The sequence below is a fragment of the Lathamus discolor genome, chromosome 3 (assembly GCF_037157495.1).
Source record: "Lathamus discolor isolate bLatDis1 chromosome 3, bLatDis1.hap1, whole genome shotgun sequence".
In the NCBI taxonomy this organism is placed as follows: Eukaryota; Metazoa; Chordata; class Aves; order Psittaciformes; family Psittacidae; genus Lathamus; species Lathamus discolor.
The window spans coordinates 124,719,237-124,746,521 of NC_088886.1; the positions used below are offsets into that span (position 1 = coordinate 124,719,237).

The 27,285-nt window shown below is 41.0% G+C and overlaps 1 protein-coding gene across 3 annotated transcripts in view; it reads right to left on the reverse strand.

Moving 5' to 3' along the window:
* The window catches only part of RALB (RAS like proto-oncogene B), a 74,461-nt gene that overhangs the window by 11,867 nt on the left and 35,309 nt on the right, over positions 1–27,285 (reverse strand). The window contains exon 1 of one of the 3 annotated variants that reach the window (XM_065671498.1): positions 16,357–16,506. The exons of 1 other annotated variant lie outside the window; for it this stretch is intronic. The gene's annotated coding sequence lies outside the window, so the exon portion shown is untranslated. Of the gene's footprint in view, positions 1–16,349; positions 16,507–27,285 lie in introns of those variants that run through there. One more of the 3 variants, XM_065671499.1, reaches the window with a different exon arrangement.

Below are 27,285 nucleotides of genomic sequence, written 5' to 3' on the forward strand. Positions count from 1 at the left end.
TGATAACCGGTTAAGAGCCTTCCCCCATGTCATGACTTGACAAAGCAACAAATCAAAACCTAAGCTCTCTTTTGCTCTTGTACATAGTAGTCAACACGTCAACAATCAAGAAGCACCCTCAGGACAGCATTTTCAAACATCTAAGCAGCAGTATTTTTCCATGCAGAGTTCTTTTTACTCACACCTGTTTGCTACACACATTTAGTACAGCAATGCAAATTAATCATCTTTAAGTGTTCATTCTGGGATAAACACTGGTAAGTAAAGACAGATATTTTCCTCTGGTAATCTTCCATATCATGCTACACATCAGCTCCCTCATGCAGGACACTTCTTTGTGCAAAAATTGGATATGACAACTCCTACTTCTCAAAGATTTTCCCCCGTACAGCATAAACACATCTGTGTTGGGGACAGTGAACTCTGCTATTACCCAAGGGATTCCTAACCAGAAGAGGACTGCAAGCTTGATTTTTAGATACTAGTCACCAGGGAGGCAGGGGACAAGAGGGGACTACAGAGCCCCCCACCAGGGGAGTGTGGAACAACTGGGAGAAAACACAACAGGTAGCATTTGAACTCCAGAAGCTGTTGCTGAAGGCTTTCTTTGCTTATGGTCCATGTGTTCAGATGTACATATGTCCACAGATTGACTAATCAAGTTAGAGTTTTTCTCTTTTTTCCTTTTTTTTTTTTTGAGTTTGGGGACTTTAAGTCTTCCAGTAATAGCACTGCTTGTTCTTAATTATTTTTAGATAATTTTATTTTGTCTTAGTTTAAGAGTAGTCTGGCTTTGACAGTGGTAGACAAGATGCTTTCTGGAGAGGCCAAATGACCCTTAGAAACTCTTCAGTGTAATCGCAACTGGCTTTAACCTTCTGAGTATTCCTTTAAGAAGCATCCTATGGTTAGTGGAACTGCTGTGTCATCTAACACAAAGCTTTCAAGTTAAACATACTTCTGGCAACACAAGCTTCGTGCTTCTGCCTATTAAGTTGCCCCAAGTACACTGCACCATACAACTGCATGTAATACGATTGTTTACTAACAACCAAGAGAGAAGACAGCAACTTTTTTTCCTCTTGTCAATATATGTAACACATTTTTACTTCATCATATTAAAGGAATAGCTGCCTCTTAGGTAAAATACTGACCAATGCAATTCAAAACAAGCTCATCATAGAGGTGTGTGGAAAGAATACCTAAATACTTCCTTCTCTATCCCACCTCAACACTGGCCAGTAGAAACTACAAGGTCCACCTTACAGTATTACCTGACTTGTAACAAAGCATAATATTAAGCAAACCCCATCCAATACCATAAAGATTTACAGTTTGATTGCATCTAAATCTAGGCCAGCTCTTAATGGGCAAGGCACTTGACCCTCACTGCAAAGCTGCTACAAATGCCACTTGAATGTTTCGGAGTATCAACACTACATGAACCCTCTGAATGTAGGAACCTGTTTATAATACAGCCCTTACCTAGTATGCCTTCATCAAAATCCTAGAAACATCATACAAGGCATCTCTTCTTCAGTGGAAACAGAAGTATGGCCCACTCCAGCCCCAGAATACCCAGGCAGTAGAGAACAAGACAAGGCTGAAGCAGTGTGGCACAGGTAGTATCAGTGCAGAAGTACCAGTGTTTATAAAACAGGCTAACCACTGGTTCAGAAAGGGGCATGGTGAGATTTTAATAGGAATGCTCTAACAAAACCAACAAGGAGTTATTGGAGCCAACCCTGTTTACTTGTATTCCCACTTCTGCAGCTCAAGAAACAATTTACACACCATGGTTCAAAGCTCACATCTAGGAGTTCCCTGAGGTAAAAAACAAAAAATAAAATTAACACAAGCTCTCTGCTCAGTCATTTCTAGGTAGGCAAGGATGAATTTCATCCCATTTTGTAGATTAAGCATCCTTGAGGCAGTCAAGGCAGACATTAACTCATCTATTCCTTACAGAAAATGAAGTCTTGGGAAATCCAACCAACTCTCAAAAAACCAGCAGTGTCTAGAAGAACCTGTGACGACTGCAGTTGCTTTTAAAACATTATTCAATTTCCTTCAGTTTGAGAATGTAAATTTAAGGCCAAGAGTCTTAATGCATCTGCTGAAGAGCCCACCCTCAACAAGCATCCAGAAAAGTCACCTAATTCTGTGGTATGTATTTCCTCCTCTTCCATATTGCTCTTTAGTAGTTAGAAAGTAAACTGTGCCCAAACATGATTTACCCTCCTCCAACAGGATAAGAAGCAATCCAGTCTGTTTAATTTTAATCTGTCATTTTAGCCTCAAATTCAATGACACCATATTGAACTTTGTGCGGCAAGTGTCAAACTGGAGAGAAAAAAAAAAGAAACAAAAAAAGGAACAAAAAAAAAAAACCTTCTGAAAGATATTTTTTTCAGGGATTTCTTCTGGTTACAGATCATCCTGAGTTAAAAAAAAAAAAAACCACCAAAAACAACAACCCAGAAACACACACACAAAACCCCCAAACCCAAAACAAACAAAAGAAAAAAAAACACCATGAAAAAAAAACCAAAAAATACACACACAAAAAAAAAACACCAACACACAACCAAAACCTAAAAAGCCCTCAAGTGCTTTCAACACCCTCCAGGTCAGCGCATAAATTTATTTAGGCAGTCTTTCATCTTTAAGAAGGTAGAAGCAATTACCTGCTTCATCTGCTTTAAAAGGTAAAGCCATTGACTTAACTCTGAATTTGTTTTAGAATAGGTTAAATAAAGCCATATGCATAATAGAAGCTTTGTGGTGCTAGTGAAAGATGCTCCTCAGACCAAGAGATAATGGTTACACCAGCAGACAGGCTGGCCACATGAAGCACAGCAAGATTTACAAATCAAACCACAGTGGTTACTAAAAAACTGTTTTGATTTAGACTTCTGAAGATCTGTACTTGGCCAGAGGTCTAATCAAACCATGCCACCCTTAGTATAAGAAATCTAACCCTATGCTTACCAACTATTTCAGCCTTCCCTTGCCTTACCTGTTTAGATTACAGCTTCTCCAGGTTAACTAAGGCCTCCTGCTGTAGTAAAACCTGCAGTGTTGTGTCATTCTTGGCTGGTCCCCCAAAACTGAACACTTCAAGGTAGTTTACAAATAGCTTCATAAACACCAAACTTAAGCATCAGTTTGCTATTTTCCCACCCACTCCTCAGCCTAAACAGTTAAACTGTTCAGAACAGTTAAACAGGATTGGTTTACCTAATGCCACGATTCAGAGCCTATTACTGAATAGCTAATGTATTTCAAACCAGACTGCACTTTTACATCCTTTTTTACTTCACCTGCATTAAGACTCCACAGTTGTACAGCCACTTAAAGGAACAAGTACTTGTCACTTCACAAGAAAGGAACCCATTTTGCTACAGACCATGCAAATACATTGAAGAAAGAAAAAAAACCCCACAAAACATTAGACCTCACTAAGTCTACCTGTTTTCCAGTAAATATTCTTTCACTACAATAAAGAAGTACTCTAATTGGAGCTTTAATTGAAATTGCTTCTAGTCCTTCCAATTTAGTTGGAGATTTAAAACTGAAGTAAAGCTCTAAGCTCAAAATTGCCAAGATCAGCCCTTGTTCTCTTGCTGTGCAGCTGATATCTTTGGGCATTTATTTTCATTGCTATCCTGCCACTGAAAGCAGCCATTCTTTGCATTTTTAAACAGGATTCTAGAAACCCTTAGCCCAATAGCTTGACAGAGGAGCTTTGTTAAACCCTTCAGATACCTACTTTTAAGGCAAAATCTGGGTATTCAACCTATTAAAGACTTAAATGATGTAATCAAAAGCAAGCACAGAAAGGACAAGGTTTTGCAACAGTATTTTTGTGACCCTCATTTATCAGAACATGAATTAGAGGCTTTGAGGTGTTTGGTTGTGATATGCCCACAAGAATGCAGTCACAGAAATTCCCTGGATCACAAAACTAATTAACAATCTCACTGAGCTATGAACTGTAAGAGCTCCTCAGTTGTTCTGAGGTTATCCAGAAAATATTCAAGCACTGAAATTCCATTAGCTTTCAATGGACTGTAAATGCTCCAACTGGTAATTCAACTACTTTAAAAGTTCATTTGAGATTAAGTAGCATATTTAATGCTACTAAAAATTTTAGGATATGCAGGCTAAAAATAAACATGCTACTTTATCTTCTTTTGCTGTGCCAATATCTTACCTCTTGGCACTTCTCCAGATTTTTTTTTTTCAAGCTAAAAAGAGATTGTGTTTGGCAGAAATTTCTGCCTGGGATATCCTTGTATCCTTCCCCATGTAGTGCTGAGTGTTTCTGCCTTCCCAGTTGTGGTAATAGATTTTTCTGGGCCATGCTTAATCAGATCAAGGAATTTATTCAGCTCAAGATGTCTTGCAGAGCAAGCTGGAACAGCAGTTTCACAGCCCCATTTATATTACCAAATATATATATTGCTAAAATATTTCTAAACATACCTGTATACTATCACCATCCCCTCTCCCTCAGTTCCCTTTGTCTTGCCCCTGGCTGTTCAATCCCGTGCCCTTGTGGGACAAGGGAGCCACTCAGTGTGGGTGACTGGGTCTGCCATTCATATCAGCAAGGGCACATGCCTCAGTGCCAGTGCCAAGGGAAGGGAAGGAAAACAGTTTGTACAACTGAGGCCAAAGAAGGTAGAACTACAGTAGCCAAAGGGTACTTATATTACTACAGAAATGGGTAAGTTCCCTTATCCTGTTCATACTATACTCCTTAGACAACTGTGCTGGTGCAGCTGACACCTTGCTGCAGTGTCCAGGCTGAGCACCAGAATGAAACCCAAGCCTGAGATTTGCTTTCGGTAATCCAGCATTTTCTCTCTCCACAAAATATCTACTGCAGACTTACAGCTGGCAAAGGTAATGGCACTGGACAGGAAACTAGAAATGGATTTGGAAAACTTAATATTTTTTTAACATCAGGAGAAAAAGTAAGAATTTTGGTAAAGTAACTACTCTACACATGAAGGGTATATTCTTTATAGACTAGATCCTTGTTGTAAGAAGTGGTAACAGCCATACCCCTAAATGTTACAGGAAAAACTGCAGATTTAATACATTATTTACTTGATACACTCATGGTTACAAGTTTACATTACACTAGGTTCAATTAACTAGAATTAGTTACTAATCCCACCCAAAAACCAGAATTGTATGTACATTTAAACACATCAGCTGTCACAGCTACTCTCTAGCAGCAGCTATACATACACAGCTAGTTAACAGACACAAGAAGCTAGCCCAAGACAAATTCAAGACATTGCAGTGGTTTAAGGTTAAACCAGAACCTAAAGCTAGACCATGATTGTTCCCCATGTCCCACAAGGCTGGGGAAAGGATTTGCACAGCTTGAAGAACAGTTTTAATTCAAGAATTGTATTTCATTAAATCCGATTAGTGTTAGCTTCCAGAAGAAAGCCTGTATGATGAACCTGAACTGCAGGAGAGTCCCTAAGATTTGCTTATCTGGGGCATACCATATGCAGTATAAAAGCAGTATTTTTAATTTACTTGTGATCAGGAATCCTCCCTGCATGCTTTCCATGCTGGTACCCAGAGATCACAAATATTTTACACTGTCAGTGGCATCAGACATCTGGCCACTGGATGCCAGACAGTTAAGAATGTCTACTAGTTATCCTAAGCCTTCACACCATATCTGACTTTTCAGTACTCCACATATTTACATGCAAAGTCATCTTCAGCTCTCCACTTAATGGTTTAATAAGATCAAGTGATCTTCAGAAGAATGGACTTGCCATATCAGACTTCCAGTATTTTTCTGGCACATGCTGTTATTATGTAGAGTAATACAAACAATGGGAGACTTCCAGATGTATTGCCACTTTAAGCAGACATTACCCTAGCAACCTACAGAGTCCAGCACTGTTCTTCACAACAGATTATAGACAGATTTGAACAATCCCACCTTATAAGGCTATCTTCAGATCTGGGTCACCAGACCAGTGATCTATTTTAACTACAAAATACTTGTATATACTGAGCATATTCCTCCCCACCATCCTTGCCAAGCACAGCCCAACTTTGCTTATGAGTTTTCAGAGAGATGCATCATTATAGCTTAGAAATTGAATCTAAGAGCAGCAGTTATTTACTTACTAGATAAAATTCTCAAACATATGCACTCTCACATCATTCAGTAGGGGACCGTTTTAGACCACCAATAGTCTAAAATGTAGACAAGTAGATAGTATCTTACTTGTCAGCAGTAATTTCAAGGTAATAACCTTGCTTAGAATAATCTTGATGTCCAAGGAAAACTGGAGCTAAACCCTATTCAAGTCTGCTGCAAGGTTCCATATTTTGATGCAACCAAAGGTTTAGCCACAGGAAAGACTCAGGTCAATCTGACCATCAGAAGAGTAGCAGTTTAAAGCAACCCTTTAAACAAAAGTCAGATCTTAACTGAAATACAGTTAAATGTATACATATCACTGTTCCTAACGGACATAAACAGCTGGGGGTTTTGAGAAATCCCTTAGAATGGAAGAAAAATATCTGAGTAATTATCAGTAGCTGAGTAAAGAGAAAGGTCTGCCCTTAAATAGTACTTTAAGGCACTTCAGCACCTAAAAAGAAAGTCACTTATATCTATGTTTGACTAAAGGGTGCAAAGATCACGATACAATGTTAATACTCTGAACAGATAACTGTATCAAGAGATTTATCACTGCAGGTAGGCATCCCAACACAGTACTGTTTTGCAATACTACAGTCACATGCAATCCATACAGCCTTGCAAGTCATCTGGAGCTTGAATACAGACACTAGATTGCAAGCCTTATTTCTGCAGCTTCATTTTGGTCTTAGGGTATCTTCACACAGATATGTGTAAAACATGCATTTCATTGCAATTATTCAGTTTTTGTCACAGGCATCTCCATTTCCCAGCCCAATAAAGCAGTGCCCATTTTTCCCCTTAGTCTTTAGAAATACAAAGACCATTCAACCAACAAAAGGAAGAATTACGGAAGGCAGCATTAAAGATACTATTAACATAAGAGGACAGAGTTACACAAAAGCCTTCCCAACTTACTAGCAAGCTAAGACACCAAGATGATTCCTGCTTAAAGAAACCACACAGCTCATCTCAAAATTGAACTCAGTAAGAAGAAATGCAGCCACCTGGCTGTACAGTAATGCATTTACACAACTGCAATCTGCTAGTCACCCATGTAAGTGGTTCTAAGTGGACAGATGACAATCCATGTACGTCTGCAGTAAATTAGTGTATACTGAATACATACAAAACATTGGAAATACCTGCAAGAACAGCAGCTAGCAGTTGTCCCCACTGCTGTTCCACTTTATCTACTGAGCCATAAAATTCACGAGGTCATCTCCTCTAGAATATGCATGAAGACAGAATACAGAGTGCTGCACCCCTACAGTCATCAGGTGAGTCATCTCTACCCAGACTTCCTCATAGAGAAAGGATACAAACTGGCAGTTTTCCCAACAGGATTCCTTATAGATCCTAATGGGGATCATAAAAAAAAAAACACAAACCCAGAGACAATATAATGGTGGGAAGACTGCCAATATCACAGCATGCATCAACTGTCTAGGGTAAGTAACAAAAATCTGTTTACAAGTCAACTGTTACGTTACTTAGTTTGTATTCATGCTGCTACAATGTCAGAAAACACACCTCTTTACCACTGTACAAAGAGACCTAACATGACACTGCGCCTCTCTGCCTTCCAGAGATCATTACCATTTAGAAGCTTGAATTTCCATCCTGGATGCAGCATCAGCTCCAATGACACTGACAAACACATGAGCAAGAGACAACAGCAACAAGGCAGAGAGATCTAGAATTACCCTTCACGGCAAGTACTCTAGCTGTCTGGTCCCCACAACATCGCCAATGAGTACAGATATCCTTTTAGACAGTAAGGAACTTGCACAACAGCATCTTTGAGGATTAAGAGGCTACCACATTTGAGAACCTCTGCAAAACATCTTGAAGCATTGTTTATAGAACACTGCCTTTTAGAGCTGGGTTACTCCATCACTTCTGGACTCTGAATTAATCAAAGCATCCTTTTAAATCCAGAGAAGCTGTGCAGCCTAGTGGGACCACATTTAGTTTTCTTACCTGTTCAGGGCCTTAAAGGCTTTTGAAGTTGTTTTCTACAGATGGTGTGCAACTTGAACAGCATGGCAGAACTGCTGTTCTAATGCTGTATCATCCTGCTTGCTTCATTGGGAGCAATCCACTAGCTCTGCCACATTACTGTAGAACTCTCTCACACAGGTATCTGTCCCATGTCAGCAGTGAACTAGATTAGCACAAAACATGCTACTTCCCTTCCTTAACTAGTACCATCACTTCACCAGAAGAGACAGCAGATGCATCAAGCTCACAAGCACTCCACTCTCCCCCTGCAATGGGAACACAAAGCACCACCATCAAGTGAAGTTTCTCCTGGGAACTGAGGTACCTTTGAGTAAGTCCCAGTCCACCACAGTCCCCCTAAACTCTAGCACAAAAGGGTTTGTATTTAAATAAAGGTAGTTACAGGTGAATGCAATTCAGTTATTAGAATTGCCTCATTGTTTCACAGATAGCAAACAGAAGCATCAGTTTTATATAGATTTTTATGGGAAGAAAATAAAAATCCACCATCCCATTTTCCATATTACTCAATGTAATGCAGATTGTATACAGCACCAAACAGAATACATACTCTTTATTCCAACTAGACAGTATTACCTGAAGTGGAATTCATAAGATCCTAGTACCATTAGAACTAAAAACATTTCTGTAGGGAGATACCTATCCGGACCTCTCCAAGTACTTTGTGAAAGCCTCTAGGTCTAGTTTGAATGCCTAAAGACACATCGCAGAGGCTATAGAAGAGAAGGATCTACTGTTTTGCTCTTATCCTAGCTTGCTAGGAAACCTGACAAAAATCTTCTACAAGCACAAAGACACTGTTAATAGTAATAATTAGTATTACTATGCTAAGAGTTTGTCACTGTGGTGGTAACTGCCTAGTTGCTTAACTACTTCAGGTACATTATGACACCATTTCTCACACTAGTCAATTAGGCTCATATAAGTAAAATAACATTCAGGCAACAGTTGTACTACAGTCTCACTCCCAATGACTTACAAAGCATATTTCAAACTATGCTTCCTTTGAAAGCTCATCCATGCAGAACTATGATCATCTTTGATGCACAGTATACACCAAGTCCACCAAACCGCTGCTAAGATACAGTGACATGCTTCAGACAGGTAACCTAATAACATTTTTTAACCAGATCTTTGGGAGTATAAAACACAGAAAAGTCAAATCTCAGCTTACGCAATGTCCTAACAGCACATTAAGTTCAAAATAACTGAAGATTCCAATCCCACATCAGTGCAAGGTTACAACACTGTTTCAGTGGATAACCTGCAGCTGTATAATCCACAAAGAAGTTGCCTCTAACACTGATCTAGCAAATTCAAGCAAACACTAATTCAGCCATAAGCATGTTACAGAGTTGCAGAGTTTAACTATTTAACTCTTTGGCTCTCATAAAATGCTACCCAGCCAAGTTTCCTCCATTCTTCCCCCAGCCCTTGAGCTGTCAGCTAGCCCATCAGTCTTGCAAATATGGCACAAGGCACTGCAGACAGGCCATGAGCTGCTGCCACTACCCCCAGAAGACGCATCTCACTAGATCATGCCATCTTCAGTTTCCCTGGTGAGCTGGACACCTTGGATAAATCAGAATTCCAAACACTATTTAGTTTGGCTTAGGTAGAACCAGCAGAAGCAACTGCCTTTGCTCATACAATTACATTCTTTGCTTCTAAACTGAGGTTAGTGCCTTATGTTTACATCTCAATTTGCAGAAGTGTAAGCCACTGTTGTGCTCACATTTGATGAAGGAAGCAAGTAATAAGCCACTACTCCAAATTTATTCACAACCATGGAGTCCCACATCCCCAGGAACACTGGGGAGTTGTCTTATTGTAGCCTCTGAAAGTACTTCCACTATTTCAGGCACTTGACTGAAGGGTTCACAGATGCATACCACAAGTCACTAAGCTCCCTCAATCAGGCACACCAAAACAAGCACCAAGTACTGAACCTTTTCCTCATCTTTCAATTAATCCATTTGCATCACACAAAGCAACAATTACTAATTATCTATAATTCAGCTGCTCCCTTAAGTTGCCTTTAAATAGATCTCTTCAGTTTCCCAGTCAGGAAGAGTGAATACCATAACAAGGTATTCCACACACACAAGCAGCTACCTTTCTACTGGACTGAGAAAGGATGTTTTCAGTAACAGAATTCATGTAATTTTCCAGTCTACTGTATTTATATACTTTAGATCAAAGCCAAAAGCAGTATTTTTATCTTTAAATGGAAATTGCATTACTACACCAGTACAGGGGTCACATGCAATGTGTATTTCAGTATCCCTACTCTAAGTGTAAAGTTAGTAAAACTAAAAAGCTGTGGAAAGTTTCCTTTTTGGAGAAGTGTTATCCTTGGCCTCCCTGGTGAAGAATGCTCTGCCTACCACTATAAAAGCATTCACAGCCAATCACGTGCTTTCCAACGACAGAGCCTTCAAAGTGCTGCACAGGGAAGAGTATGACAATTCATCATGTTTGTTAACTGTGTTTGAGTGGCAGACTTAACTCAGAATCACTTGACTTCAACACAAAGAAATTAGGACAGTTAGCCCAGGACACTTCCCTTTATGACCTAAAAAGTAGCAGGTCACATGAAAATACAGAGCTAATGCAGAATATAAACTAAACACTTATCCTTGTGTGCTCTAAGACATTTCCTTTCTCCACAGAGCACATTACCAGAATAAAAAACTACTATTCTGATACACAGCCAGCTCATCATAGCTCTTCTGCCTTTCCTGGGATATAATCACAACCGGGTGATTCTGTAGACTAATGCATGTGACACAGGGAACAAATGGGAGATGCTGGAGCCTGTGTGTAGCTGTGAAGTTCATTACCTCACTGCAACAGCTCTCACTGTCCTAAAGAGCCTGTAGCCATCTACTGTAGTGCCCAATCTGGCCAGAAAGGCAAGGCAGAAGTTGCCCTTGCCATGAGAAGGGCAGGAATGTACAAAGCTCTACCTAGGGATGGTTAGTGAGACAATTCATGTGTCAGGATTAGCACACTGACCAGGAGGGCTGGACTAGACAGTCCCAAAAGTGTCTTTCAGCCTCAGCAACTTTGCAATTCAAGTCTGTGCCCCAGCAACACGGTTGCTACAAATCTTATTTATGGGGAGTCTTTGGAGGTAGAAGGCCTATTTGACAACTTGGACAAGTAGTACTGCAGAGATGGAAAATTTACAGCAAGTTTTTAATTACTAACACTTCATTAGAAACCTCAACTTACATTTACAAGAATATAATAGGAGACACACTCATCAGATGAAAGCTACTAATAGATGACAGCTGCAAATACTTAAGGAAAGGAGTTGTACAAGATCACTGCTTGATCCCTGCTTCACAAACTAAATGAAGATGAAGATGTACAGTATCACCAGACTAATGTCTAATAATTTTAACTGGTGTCCTTCCATTATAGCTTCAGAATGGTTTCAACACAAAATCTATTTTGATTTTACTTTGCCTTATAAGGCAAACTGAAAAGTAAATTCTCAAAAAGTTTGCAGAATTCTTTAAAAATTAAATTATTTCCTAAAATACATTTTGAAAATGGTAAAGTAGAATGACAAATAGCATCAGTTTCAAGCACACATTCCTGTTATTATGAAAAACCATTTCCTCAGATGGCTTAGCTAGTCTATTTTATATGATAGATAAAAGCAGAAGGCTGCCATAGAAGTCAGACAGTGAGACTTCTTGGTTACCACACTAATGAGAATTCCTTACCTACCAAAAATGGGATCTCACAGTAAGTCAAGAACACCAAACAGTAGAAAAGTATCATCATGGGGAGGAGTTTCTTACTGCAGCGGCAGTTAGTGGAAAGGCTGTACCAGAGATCACTATATACGTTAGAATTAGCTTATTCTAACCAGGGAGCAGCTTCCCCCATTCGCAAAACCTCCTCTTCTCTGGGAAACTGAGGCAACTGGAGTGCAGCTTGATCTAAATACACTTCACTTGTTAAACGGCTGCTTTAGAGTAGTGGCCAAGACAGTGCCCTGCTGAGCAGAGTAGCACTAATATTACAAACTAACTCCTTTCAAAAAAAGCCACTTTAGTAGTGTTCTGCAACATGGAGTCCAAAATTCTGGTAGCTCCTATGCTTAAACTGTTGAAGTACTGTGTCATGTTTTGAGTATAATCCTGTAATGCAGTACTCTATTCCAGTCTTATCTATAAGGTGGGCTTCACCATCACCCCACCCCACCACCCCTACAAGCCTAATTTAAACTACTGGCTTGCAAACAACCTGCCATCAATATTAAATATAAATCAGAAATATTCTTTAACATGTCCATCTACATAGACAAAGCCACTTCCAAAGGTGGAGCTAAATTCAGGTCTGGTACTCTTCTGAAGAATGATCTTTTCATTACAAGTAAAGACACATACAGAGAGAGCTAGAAACCAGAGAAATCACAGCACCTGAATGACTTGGGACATTCTTAGCTCCCTAGTTCCACACTTCAACTTCAGATTAGTTCTGCCGCATTCCAAATTTAAGAAAAGCGTATTAAAAATTTTAGTTTCATTGCACTTTTAGTGACCTGAAAAATTTCATACTAATCACATCAACTGACAGCAACACTAATTCAAAGTAACAGTTGACAGGATTAAGGCTTTAACAAATACTTATAATCCCAGGACAGATTTTTGGTCATTGACTTGTGATTCTGCAAAGATGTCTAGTCAGGACTGAATTCCCACTAAGCCTCACTCTTGTAATTAACCATTACGTGTTCTTTTCTCAACCACTTCAGCAAGCATTAACACAACTATGGGCACAGGGCTCCTTTTAAAACAGTTGAAAGTGACTGTTCTAGGCAAGCACTCTGTAACCATAATGATTCAAGTAGATATTTAGCAGCCTAAATAACATTCTCACATTACATGACATCATGACTCTCATTTTGACAGGTCTTGAAAAACATATTTGCACATCTCAAGCACAAGAGACAGAACAGATCCTCTAATATTTCTATAAAAGCAGTATCTGGAAGAACATGAAGAGACAAAGCACAAGTTATATAGGCTTATCTTGCTTAAATGACAAGACAACTTGATATTTCTATGGCAGGCATGGATGACAATTGCTTAGTCCTGTTTAATGGGCTAAAAGGAGCTACAGGCAAAATGATTGCTCTTTGACAGCTATTAGCAAACACTTCAAAAATATCTGCTCTATAGCCTCTTATCAGGAGGCAGGTATCAATTGCCTCATAGAACAAAAGCCACAAAATTTATTATTGCCACTAGGAAAGTGAAGTAGTCATGCCTGCTTGCTAACCTTGGTGCTCCATGCAACTGCAGGTAACAAGCAATGGAACCTTATCAAACACTGCTTGATGGTAGTGCAGAATAGTTAGAGACATGGGGATGGAAGGTAAAGAGAGGAAACCTAAATAACTGAAGGTTTTTAATCAATAGGATAGTACTCCCAAGTTAAGAAGAGTTTGAGAATATAGCTGCTAACCTGGCTGATAATCAGGATCAGCATCTTTCAGAAGTCAATCATGCAAAAGTTACTTGAAATCAGGCACACAGGGTGTAAAAAGCAGCAAGCATCCCATCCATGTTCATCCACTTCTGCAGCCTGCCCAGGCACTGCCTTTCACTCAAACCCCCACAGACCATTACTCCCACACTGAGTTGTCTGCTCCAGGCACAAGAAAACTACTGACCTTTAGGCACTATTTGTTTGTCTTGATACCATTATGCACTTGTATTTCTGTAAGTGCTTACTGCCTGCACAGCTGTCAGGAGAAACAGGCCCCTTCAGTACCTCTGCTAAAAGAGGCCATTAATTCAGATTAATTCATTGTGTAATAGAAAGCAATTCACGTATTCACATGGAGTTTGAATTCAGTTAATATGAAATTATCAACTTAAAATACAAGTATCCACCGCACAGAAAGTGAAGAGAGTTTACAAGAACAACAGGACAAGAACAAACTACAAACCAGATTCCAAGATCATGACATTAGGGGTTGCTCTTCTGTATCACTTGTCTACTTCTGCTCTACTAACAGGACAGTTCTGCTGCTTGTGGAGCCTGGACCCCAACACTTCCCAGAGAAGCAAGCAATTTTATCCAGCGTTTGGTCAAATAACAGTGTTTAATCTGTTAAATTGCAGCTGAAAAAGCTTGAAGCCTGAAAGGGGCATCAGATCACATAATCTATCATCCAGGATTTCAGTGTGCATATCCACGCTGTCCCATCATTACTGCTTTGATTTGATCAAAATGTCTCAACTGCTCTTCTACCCAGATATCCAGTACCACTGCACTGACAATTAGAGACAAGTTTTAGAGTTTTAAAGGGTGACCAAGAAAGAGCATTGTCTGGCCAAATTTTCAGTTCAGAGTTTCTGTAAAGCATGCCAATTAAATCTTTAAACTAGACATTCCTCCACAGCATATACACAACACCAGTGAAAACAGGACAGCTTCAGTTTTCTCCAGGCATGCAAAACAATCAAGTTAGCCTACTCCAAAAGAGGTGTTCAAACAAACAATTTACTACTAAAAATCTAATATAACAAACTCATTTACAATAGTAGTCTGAAAACTTTTCCTTAAAATATTTAATACAGAAAGTAAAGGCAAAAACTCTTACCATGGTAAGTTGGTATCATCTGATCATAAGCAAAAAAATCTACATTCAGTGTACAGGGCCATAAGTGATTAAAGCAGTAGATAAAACTATTTAACAAGTCTGCTAAAAGTGAATAAGTGTAAAAATGCTATTGCCAAGTAAGACTGAGCTGTTGCTATTAAAATCTCTGCAATGAAGTTATTTTCAGCAAGCAAATCACTTGCAAGAACCACAAGTCTGGTTCCCAATTACATTAGTTCCTTCTCTCAGCTTTGATAACTTCAATTGGGGGTGGGGGGAAAGATAAGGAAGAAGAGAGAAGGGGAATTTAAGGCATCAGAAAAAGAAAAAAAAAAAGACAATTTTTCCTGAAAATCATTGTTCCGAGGATGCTTTTGAAAAAGCAGGAATTTTCCAGCACCTCACCAGAGAAGCAAGAATCCCAGAACTACAGAAGTAACATTTGGACAGTCCAACAAACAAAAAGCTACTGCAGGCTGCAGACTTATGCTTTGAAAAAGGCAAGGCTGGTCCTAATGCAGATACAGACTCCCTGCTCCCTTTCTCGCATGAAAATACCTAGGGGGTTTCAAGACTAAGCCTCCTCTTTTATGATCAGAATTGATTCAACAGGACTCCAGCAAAAACACTGAGTTAGGCCTCCACCAGCTCTTCAGGAAACACTGTCATTGATGCTTCACCTCACCACCTCTCTCCTGCCCTTCTCCAGGTAAGGTCACACTAAGGCACCACCCTTCTCCTCCTCCAAGATCTACACCGGTAAGGGTGCAGGGAGAATGAACAGCAACAGAGAGAGAACCTAGCCAGATAAAACAAGATCCCTCAGAAACTTCTGCTTCAGCAGGGACCAACAGCACTTTAAACCCTCTGTTTATCCTGCAGAGATGAAACATCATCACTTATTCCAGGGCAGCAACGGGAAGGCAGAAAAGCCTACACAGAAGAAATCGGCCAGAGAAACCAACACTCAAGGCGAGCTTCTCCTTGCCCACTTCCCCAGAGCTCCACTTGTAGGCACAAGTCACAGCAGTCACCCAGCTTCGCTGACTCCACCTCAGCCCCGCCGGGACGCAGAGGAAGCGGCCAAGTCCAGGAGAGGGGTGCAGCCTCACCCCAACCCCGGCTCCCACACAAGCCCTAGGGACACCAGCTACACCTGAGGCACTGCTCACCGCCCTCCCTCTTCACCCACAGCCCCAGCGCGTTCCGATGGGCAAGGAACTGCGTCCCGGGGTAGGGGAAGCCGCTGGGCTCTCCTCGCCTCACGCACCCAGGAGGAAGGGGGCTGCCCCGCACACCCAGGGCATGCCTCCCTCCACTCCCGATGAGACCGCACCCCCCGGCCGGCGGGCCCAGGCCAGCTCAGGCCGCGGCCAGGACCCAGCGGCTCTCACCGCCCCTCACCGAGGCGGCAAGGCCGGGACAGCCACGCTTCCTGCACCCCGGAGAAGGGTGAGGTCTGGCATGGTCGCTCAGAAGAGCGCACGCTCACACACCCCTTACCTCTTACCTGGGGACTAGGACCCAGGCCCGCACCGCAGCTCCAGCCCGGCGCCCTGCTCCGCTTTAACCGCCGCCCCCCCCGCTCTCATTGGGGTGCCACCGCCCGCGCGCTCCCGCCGCGCACTTCCGCCCTCGTCGGCGCCGCTCCCGCCGGGCTCGGCTCCCTGCGCGCGCGCCCGCGCGGCGGTCACGTGGCGCTCCCGGGCCAATCGGCTTGGGAGGCGGGTCGAGGGGGCGGTGGTTGGTACCGATGCGGGGGGCGAGCGGTGTTGGAGGTGTTGGGGGGGTCCAGCGCTGTGGAGGCAGCCGGAAGGAGTAGTAGGAGTGGGCTGCACAGCTCGCTGCCGCGGCCTCTGCTGCCGTGTGTGACGGGAAAGCAGCCTGTGGGGAGCTGCTGTGGCAGCGGATCCCCCAGAGAGCCCCGCTAGCAGGCTGAGCCCATAAACCCTCCAGGCTCTGTTTTGATCCAGAAGTTAGGAACGGCTCATCTTCAGTACATTACATGTTTTAGTGCAAATCCTACTGATGGATACATAAATTAGTAATCCTGAGACTGGAAGTCAAAGAAATAAAGAAGTTTAGTTTAGACGTGCGGAAGAAGTTCTTTACTGCGAGGGTGGTGAGGCACTGGAATGGGTTGCCCAAGGAGGTTGTGAACGCCCCATCCCTGGCAGTGTTCAAGGCCAGGTTGGACAGAGCCTTGGGTGACATGGTTTAGTGGGAGGTGTCCCTGCCCATGGCAGGGTGGTTGGAACTAGATGATCTTAAGGTCCTTTCCAACCCTAACTATTCTATGATTCTTTGAAATGGAAATGTCCCTGCTTCTAATGGATTCTGAGTGTTTTTATTATTGTGCTGCAACACTGTGTACGGGCCAGTTCCAACTGCTCAGGAAAAAAAATAATGGCTATTGCTATATTTACTGCACGTCTTTCTTCAGTCAGTCTGCAAATCCAAATTCTCTCTGGCCAACTGAAATGTTACTAATCACAGTCAGAAATAGCTGCCATGTCACTTACAAAGGAAAACATACCTTCTCTTGCTGCTTTAATTTGGTAATTTTTTTCTAGATTTCGATGTTGACCTATTTAAATTCCACACACTGAAGTTAGATTGAATATATTGGGTAAAATCCGTCTAGAAAAACAGCACTTTGCATGATAACACCCACTCTGGGAAACAATGGAAGTCATTACTACCATTGATCTCTGGGGAGTTCAGATCCTCTGGGACAGAACAGGTTAAGTAGTTGTGTTAACTCTTTCACACTGGGCCTCTTTGTAGCCTCTTATAGAAGAGAAAGGAAAATGATTAATTACCTTCGACCTCTGTCCATTGAAGGCTGAGTGAAATTGTATTTTGAATTTGGAGAGCACAAAAAAGGCCTGTCACTTAAATGAAAACGGAAAAAAAAAAAAAAAAAAAAAAAGGAGATAACCCAGCTTTATAAAAGTGATAGGTGAAACAATGGCCTATTGCCAAAACAAAATAAAATGGAGGAGGAGGAATTGGAAAGACATTTACTGTAATCCGTAATTTCAGGGTTGGCAAAAATGCCGGGAATTGGAAACAAGAAATTACAGTGGCAGAAAACAAGTAGGTGTGTCTAGCCCTGAGAAACACCAGAGTACTTCAGGACTGCATAAAAAGGAAATATCTCCTGATTTTTCCTGTCTTGAAGGAGACCAATTTTTTTTACATTGTTTGTAAGTAACCAGGATTTACATAATCTTTGCATCATCATCAGTTTCTCCTCCTAACTCAAACAACTTCAAAACACCAGATTTTAGCTAACCCGTTAAGCAGAAAGGTGACTTTCTCTTTTCGAGTTTATTTATAAGGAGATGTCCTGATTGCAGTAATTCTTTCTCTCTGTGTTACAGATTGTATCAGATTAAGTACCACATCAGTATTCATCCTGCATTAGAAGCTAGCAGACTGAGAGCTATTTACTATTTGATGCCATCCATGCAGAGAAAGAATAAGCAGAGAAAGAAATATTGCCAAATGTGAAAGAATGCTGAATTATAGCTAACACTTAAATTACCCAAATCTTGGCATTTCTGATTATGCCTGAATTGTTTTTTAAGATAGATTTTGTGCACTTGTACATAATAAAAAAAAAAAGTAAAAATTAATTGGAACTGTTTCCTCTTTATTCTCTAACTATATGTCTCCATGGCTATCTTTAATGTTGTGCAGGCAGCAGTGCAGGCAGCATGGTGGGACTACTTGCTCTGATGTGACTTCATGGAAGATAAATATCTTTTCAGCAAATCATAGAATCATAGAACAGTTAGGCTTGGAAGGGACCTTAAGATCATCTAGTTCAACGCCCCCTGCCATGGGCAGGGACACCTCCCACTAAACCATATCTATGAGTCTATCTATACCATCGTATCTATGAGTTGAAACTACCAACAACCTGGGAAGCTGTGTGTTTTCAAAGCAAACACAATCCTAGTCTGCTGCCCATACCATAGTGCTGAGACTTCCCCTTCCTCCCCAGCCAAAAAAGTGGGTTGAGAAATTAACCGTATCTATCCTGCTTCTGCAAATTGTTTAGGGGAAACCTACTTCTTTGTAGTAATCCAGTCATGACAAAGAACATTTGTCTGATGCCACGTTTTGAGTTATTATGCATGTTGCCTGGTATAATCTCCATGGTTACAGATATATTTTTGCTTCAGTACTTTAGGGGAAAACAAAAATCTATAGAACAATTTAGGGGAGAAAATCCCTTTTCATTGTCATTTATATTGCATTTATTTTTTCCCAGGTGCTTGGCAGACAATAGACATTCACTTTCTAAAAAAATAAGATTTCAGTAGAAATAGAAAAATTTATCTCCAGCTGTTGCTTTATCATTCCATAAGTTTTAAATTGCAGATTCTTAGAGATAGAGACTGTATTTTTGATGGATGTATTTAGTTACTAGCTCACGAAGAATGTAACAGCATTGTGTGTCACTGCCAGAGTCATGACCAACAGTAAGTGTGGGCTGGCAGAACAGCAAATATATTTTCTTTGCAAGATAAGGACTCATACTTCCCTTCTGAGCAGTTCTATTCTGCATGTAGAAATGTATTCTAGAAAGATGGTTAGCTGAAACAAGAATTAGCTGAAATTAGTTCTATAAACTAGTGATGGGAAAGAGTAAAACCCATATATATAGCTCTATTTTTTTTTCTTTTTTTTATTGTGGAAGTAATTGACAAAGAAAATCAAGCAAATGTATAAAAAGAATTAAATGGAAAAGATGGTAGTATATCCATTCCTAGTAAGATGGATAGCAGATCACCAAACCTAGCCTGAGTGCTTCAGTGAAGAGGGCAGCTATGTGAACTTAATGGAATCTAGTGATCCAATCCCTCGGATTACCATATCCTCCACTGCTGAGGGGGAGGGAGGCTAACATTGTTATCTCCCTCTTCTTTCTGATAAATTGAAGCCAGATGTGACTGATCTCCACAGTTGTCATTTAAACCTGCACAGTGTTTGCATAAAACCACCATCTGCATACCCAGTTCTCTTTTGACAGTGCTTTATAACATCTCTGGCCTTTTTCTTTTTTTTTTTTTACACAAGTGACTGTGGGAGGAACAAAGTAAGGAGCCAGTTCAGGAAGGATTTGTTTGAAGAACTATAATGCCTAGGAGGCTGCAAATGATGGATAGAAGGAATCCACCTCCCTGTCCCTGCAGGGAGCATGTAATAGTAGTCTCAGGGGTAAAAAGAAAGGTAGATAAACCGAGGAGGAACTTCAAGGGAGGGTCTTGAATTGCAAGGGAATCAGCACTATCTGGGAAGTCAGTCTTTGCAGATTTAGTGATGTCATTTACAATCTCACAATAACGGAAATAAGAGCCATATTATCGTCACTGCTGACATCACCTGGAGTATTGTATGCAGTTCTGGTGTCCTCAATATAAAAAGGACATGGAACTGTTGGAACAAGTCCAGAGGAGGGCCACGAGGATGATCAGGGGACTGGAGCACCTCCCGTATGAAGACAGGCTGAGGAAGTTGGGGCTGTTCAGCCTGGAGAAGAGAAGGCTGCGTGGAGACCTCATAGCAGCCTTCCAGTACCTGAAGGGGGCCTATAGGGATGCTGGGGAGGGACTCTTCATCAGGGACTGTAGTGACAGGACAAGAACGGGTTAAAACTTAAACAGAGGAAGTTTAGATTGGATATAAGGAGGAAATTCTTTCCTGTTAGGGTGGTGAGGCACTGGAATCGTTTGCCCATGGAGGTTGTGAGTGCTCCATCCCTGGCAGTGTTCAAGGCCAGGTTGGATGAAGCCTTGTGTGGGATGGTTTAGTGTGAGGTGTCCCTGCCCATGGCGGGGGGGTTGGAACTACATGATCTTGAGGTCCTTTCCAACCCTAACTATTCTATGATTCTATGATCTGAATGTAGACAAGGGACAGCTGAAGGATAGGTGCCTGGTTCACAATTCAAGTTTACGAGAGGCTGAGACAGGACCTGTTGCCAGTAATAACCACAAAGAAATCGGGTGAGTAGAGAGGGAAGTGGTCCTGCCACATCTCCAGCTCCGAAGCTGAGCCAAGAACATGAGAACAGGTTAAAGCAGCAAGGAGGTTTTGTCCCTCTCTGAAGGAATTCTTAGTTACACACACGGCCAGTCCCTTGTAGCACCTGTGCAGCACACAGCAATGGTTCAGTGAAGGTAGTCAGACCCCTAAATTTTTATTAATCTATTTAATCCAAAGCCACTGTATTTTTTAATCCTAATTTTTAAGCCATTTTTTCAATCAAAATGAATGCTAACTGGGGGGGGAGAAGAATGTTACCTTTGGAAAACAGAACAAAAAACACCCTATTGGATAATCTAGAATGTTGTGAGGTTCTTTTTATTCTGTTTGGTTTTGTATGTGTAGAGTTCAGATGGCAGTGTTAATCTCAGCTCAGATAACTTGTCAGAAGAGGTACATGAACATAGTGTGCATGCAAAGAGAGTTTGTTTAAAAATAAAAATAATTTAGTCAAAGGTGGTTTTCTCTTTTGGGATGGATATCTAAGAACTACATTATACAGATTATTTGTGTACTTAGGAGAATGAAGCTGACTTTGCCGTGATTTATGAATTTCAGCATTCAAAAACCATAATGTTGTAAACTAAATATATCAGATACAGAAAACAGTAAATGAAATATGACTGTGGTTTTGGCCTTGTAGGAGCTTACGCCATTTTGACTATATCATGCACTTTTTTTTTTATGGACAGCAGGAAGGCATCACACTAAAATAAAAGTTTGCTATTAAGTAACCTTCCCATTTTAGATACTGCTGGGATTTGTCAGGATCACAAGGTCATTTTTAAGGATATTCTCACTGATTCTCTGTGAGGTAAGGAATTTTACATTGCGGTTTTATAAGTGCTACACTTATGATCATCATGATTATGTACAGCATGACACATTTAGGACCTGATCTTGGAGCCTTTATAAAAAGAGCTAAATTTATTGTAAATATCTCAATAGTCAAGAATCAAAAGAAAATAAAAAGTCTACAGAGAATCATAAGAGGTCAGATAGTCTTATTCCATGACCCAAAGGCAAGATACATAAATTTTGGCATGTAATTTTCTTAAGATTGCAATATCATTATAGCAGTTTATTTAAAATATTAGATTATCATAAGAAAAAAGTCCACAACATTTACGTTAAATAACACTTACTGCAGTTTAAGCATATTAATTAGTTGCATACTGGACATAGAGCAATCAGATTATTTTTTCCTTTTTGCATCAATCTGCTAAATATTAAAAAAAAACCCAACCCACAATAAAAACCCCAACCCTCCTCAGAATTCTTTTCTTCCTTCAAATAATACCTGTTTTTTCGGTTGTTTTTTATAAGTCATGTTTCCTAATTGCCAATCACTCTCTCTTCTTTGGACCCACTCCAGCTGGCCCACTTTTCCTGAAGTGTACTGCTGAAACAGATATATTAACTAAAGCTTTACCAGTTATAGTATGGTAGAATGCATACTTTAGTGTCTTACAAATAAAGCTGAATGTGATTATCATTATCACACCAAAGCTGGTGGTGTAAAACCTGGAATTATTCTGGAAATAGAAAACACAGGGGATTTTTTCCAGAATAATAAGCTAACATTATTGAGAATTTAGCTCACTGAATTGCACGGTGCTACCTTACGGAGTACCTGCAGTTGGAGAGTGATTTGAGCCTGCCTGAAAAGCATTGATGATAACAGATCTTGTGTCACTTATTTTTTAATCAAATTTTCCAAATGGAATTATTGACAAATATATTAAACTAGTAATGAAAATTATTGGGTTTGATAGCAATCAGCATTTCAGCAGGGTCAGAGCAACACTTCAGAAAGATTTGTCAATTAAAATTGTGTCATTTTTAAGTGCCTACTTCTGTCTACACTATCTAGTTAATTTAGAATGAGGTTAAAATGTGCTTCTGCAAATTAAACAAAAGCATTTTTTATGCAAACATATTCTTACACCATAAAAACCCTGCATGTTTAGTCTGCTCTCCTTATTGTTGTCAATGCAGTTGCAGTTTTCTCTTTTCCGTGTTTAATTGCAACATTTATCGCAAACAGTTGGGAGCTTTGATGCACCTTTTCCACTTAAGTGTCAATAGATTTTCTTTTTTTCCTCAAGCACCTCACAATTTATAAGAAGGCTGTTATTAATTGGGACCTGAATTTTGTTGTAGTTATTGTTATGATAGTATTTTACATGTTCATCAATGGCATACCTTCTAGAATAAACTCTGGTATGTCTCAGTAGCTAAAAAATCAGACTTTTCTTGCATGTAGAATGTAACTTTGCACTATCATGCTGGCAAATGTTAAATTAAAGAAGGTCTGAATGTGAACTTATATGGAAAAATCTCTTGTGGAAATCCAAGTTCTGTATGAAGTGGTTTGGATGGTGAAACAAATTGCTACAAATTTTATCTACCAAAATTCCTGTTCAGCTGCAATTTGCTAAAGATTCTTTACTCCCTAAAAGTACACAATATAACATTTCATTGTTTATAAGTTGCTGTATTTCAGCCCAGAGGTGAAAGCGTCAAAAAAGTGGATAAAGTGGCTATTGCTGGAAACCTGCAGTAACTTGTTCTACCAGTGAAGTTTATTTCATTGGAAAGTTTGTGTGTCTCTGAATATCCCAATGTAAGTATCATATTGTTATGACATTACTTTATTGTCAATTATAGAGCCTGTTAAAGACATAAGACAGTCATCTGATAATACTGTTGCATTTGAGAAAATTTTCACTATTGAACTGAATGTTTCTATGTTACTTTACACAGCACAGAAAAGACATTACTTGTGGTTGATAACCTAATACGGTCTACAAATAGCCTCTCCTTTTTTTTTCCATGTTAAATTGCTAAGAGTAAGATATGTTTTACATTAGAGGATTAAGAAAGGTAATTTCAAAATAAGCATACATTGTATCCCATAACGTTCTGATAACTCTATTGTATTTTATCTTTTCAGTGAACAGCAACGCATACTTAGGATCTGTCAAAATAGTCAGAGATTAACTTTTCATAAAAGACTATTTGATAGAAGTTATTATGTCAGTAGTAACAATTTGCTGATCAACAGATTAATAGGTTAATTAATATTCAACCATAACTCATTAATAAATAAACTGTAAGTTTAAAAAATATATATTTTATCTTCTGATGCAATTTATATTAAACCTCCTAATCTTTTTTAAAAAAGCTTGGGAGGAGGTGCACTGGATTGTGGGGTCCTCAAATGTGGCCAAATTATGAGACTCCACCAGAACCTGCAAGCCCACAGCTCAAGCATCTCTTCAATCCCCAAGTTTTGTTATTTCATTATAATTTATTTTTGGAAAGCCATAAAAATAATAAAGAAGCACCACATTAAAATAAAACCTGAAGTAATTGCCTGTCCCGGGTTCAGCAGTAGCAGTCATTTTTCTCCTTCTTAGTAGCTGGTGCAGTGCTGTGGTTTTGACTCTCAGCCTGGGAACAGCACTGATAACACTGATGTTTTTAGTTGCTGCTTAGTAATGTTTAGTCTGACCAAGGACTTTCTGAGCCTCATGCTCTGCCAGGGAGGAGGGGAAGCTGGGAGGAAGCAGAGATAGGACACCCGACCCAAACCGACCAAAGAGGTATTCCATACCACAGCACATCGTGGCCACTCTATAAACTGGGAGTAGTTACCCAGAAGGGTGAGATCAGTGCTCGGGCTGGGCTGGATATCAGTTGGAGAGTGGTGAGCGATTGTATTCCCTTCCCTTGTTATTTCCCTTATCATTATTATTATTGGTGGTAGGAGTAGCGGTTTGTGTTATACAGAATCACAGAATCACAGAATCCCAAGGGTTGGAAGGGACCTCAAAAGATCATCTAGTCCAACCCCCCTGCAAGAGCAGGGTAACCTACAGTACATCACACAGGAACTTGTCCAGGCGGGCCTTGAATATCTCCAGTGTAGGAGACTCCACAACCCCCCTGGGCAACCTGTTCCAGTGCTCTGTCACTCTTACAGTAAAGAAGTTCTTCCTGATGTTAACGTGGAACTTCCTATGTTCCAGTTTACACCCATTGCCCCTTGTCCTATCACTGGATATCACTGAAAAAAGCCTAGCTCCATCATCCTGACACCTACCCTTCACATATTTGTAAACATTGATGAGGTCACCCCTCAGTCTCCTCTTTTGCAAGCTAAAGAGACCCAGCTCCCTCAGCCTCTCCTCATAAGGGAGATGTTCCACTCCCTTAATCATCTTTGTGGCTCTGTGCTGGACTCCTTCAAGCAATTCCCTGTCCTTCTTGAACAGAGGGGCCCAGAACTGGACGCAATATTCCAGATGCGGCCTCACCAAGGCTGAGTAGAGGGGGAGGAGAACCTCTCTTGACCTACTAACCACTCCCTTTCTAATGCACCCCAAGATGCCATTTGCCTTCTTGGCCACAAGAGCACATTGCTGGCTCATGGTCATCCTCCTATCCACCAGGACCCCCAGGTCCCTTTCCCCTTCACTACTTTCCAGCAGGTCAACCCCCAACCTGTACTGGTACATGGGGTTGTTCTTCCCCAGATGCAAGACTCTACACTTGCCCTTGTTAAATTTCATCAAGTTTCTCCCCGCCCAACTCTCCAGCCTGTCCAGGTCTCGCTGAATGGCAGCACAGTCCTCTGGTGTGTCAGCCACTCCTCCCAGTTTTGTGTCATCAGCAAACTTGCTGAGGGTGCACTCAGTTCCCTCATCCAGGTCATTGATGAAAATATTAAACAGCACCGGTCCCAGCACCGACCCCTGAGGAACTCCACTAGTCACAGACCTCCAGCTAGATTCTGCGCCATTGACCACAACTCTCTGCCTTCTTCCTTTCAACCAGTTCTCGATCCACCTCACTACTTGATCGTCAAGCCCACACTTCCTTAGCTTATCTATGAGGATGGTGTGGGAGACAGTATCAAATGCCTTACTGAAATCAAGAAAAACTACATCTACCGCTCTACCATCATCCCTCCACCTAGTCACTTCCTCATAGAAGGCTATAAGGTTGGTCATACATGACTTCCCCCTCATAAAACCATGTTGGCTGTTCTTAATGACCCCCTCATCCTTGATATGCCTAGTGATGGAGTCAAGAATAAGTTGTTCCATCATCTTTCCAGGGATGGAGGTAAGGCTGACCGGTCTATAATTACCCGGGTCCTCCTTCTTGCCCTTCTTATAGATTGGTGTGACCTTTGCCATCCGCCAATCCTCAGGCACCTCGCCCATTTCCCACGACTTACCAAAGATGATGGAAAGTGGCCCAGCAATGACCTCCGCCAGCTCCCTCAGCACCCGCGGGTGCATTCCATCCGGACCCATCGATTTACAGATGTCCAGTTTGCATAGCTGATCCCTAACCCAATCCTCATCTACCAAAGCAAACTCCTCCTTTGTCCTGACTCCTTCTGGGGCTATAGAAATCCGGGGCCCTCGGGGAGAGTCTGCAGGAGTAAAGACAGAGGCAAAGAAGGCATTCAGCACCTCTGCCTTCTTTATATCCTCTGTCTCCAGGGTACCCACTTCGTTCAGCAGTGGGCCTATATTGCCTCTTGTTTTAGTTTTATTTGCTATGTATTTGAAGAAGCCCTTTCTATTGTCTTTAACCCGACTAGCAAGATTGAGTTCTAAGGAGGCCTTAGCTGTCCTAATTGCCTCCCTACATCCTCTAACTGTCCTATATTCCTCCCAAGCGGCCAGCCCCTCCTTCCATAATCCATAGATTCTCCTTTTCCACTTGAGTTTGCCCAGCAGCTCCTTACCTTAGTTACTGGACTGTTCTTATCTCTCCCGTGGGGAGATTCTCCTCCCCGTTCATCCAGGAGCAGGGGGGGTGGGGGGTGGTGAGGAAGAGGTGGGGAGTGAGAGAGAGACTGCGAGGCTGCCAAGAACCAGGAAGTTTTGAGTTGAGACTCTGGCGATGTGGATGTGAGCAAGCAAAACTGCTATATAAGGTGTAAAGAACCTTTGAATAGATAGAAAGATATATGCATATGTATGTGTATACCTACATATTTTTAATTTGAAAGTTGAAGCCACTGTGATTAGGCACAACTAAACTTATGTTTAAAGGTGAAATGCTGCTTTTTCGCAAACTTCATTAGAGTTACACTGATTTACAGCACAAGAGAACTGCATTATATACTCACAAGCAAATCCACTCACCCTTCTACCTAGACTAATCTCTTCAAAATTAACTGAAATTCTGAATTCATCTGGTATTTGCAGCCTAAAAGAAATTGTTTGCTGGAACGCAGTGGGCTCTTCATCAGGGACTGTAGTGATAGGACAAAGGGCAATGGGTGTAAGTTCAGGTTAGATATAAGGAGGAAGTTCTTTATTGTAAGGGTGGTCAGGCACTGGAACAGGTTGCC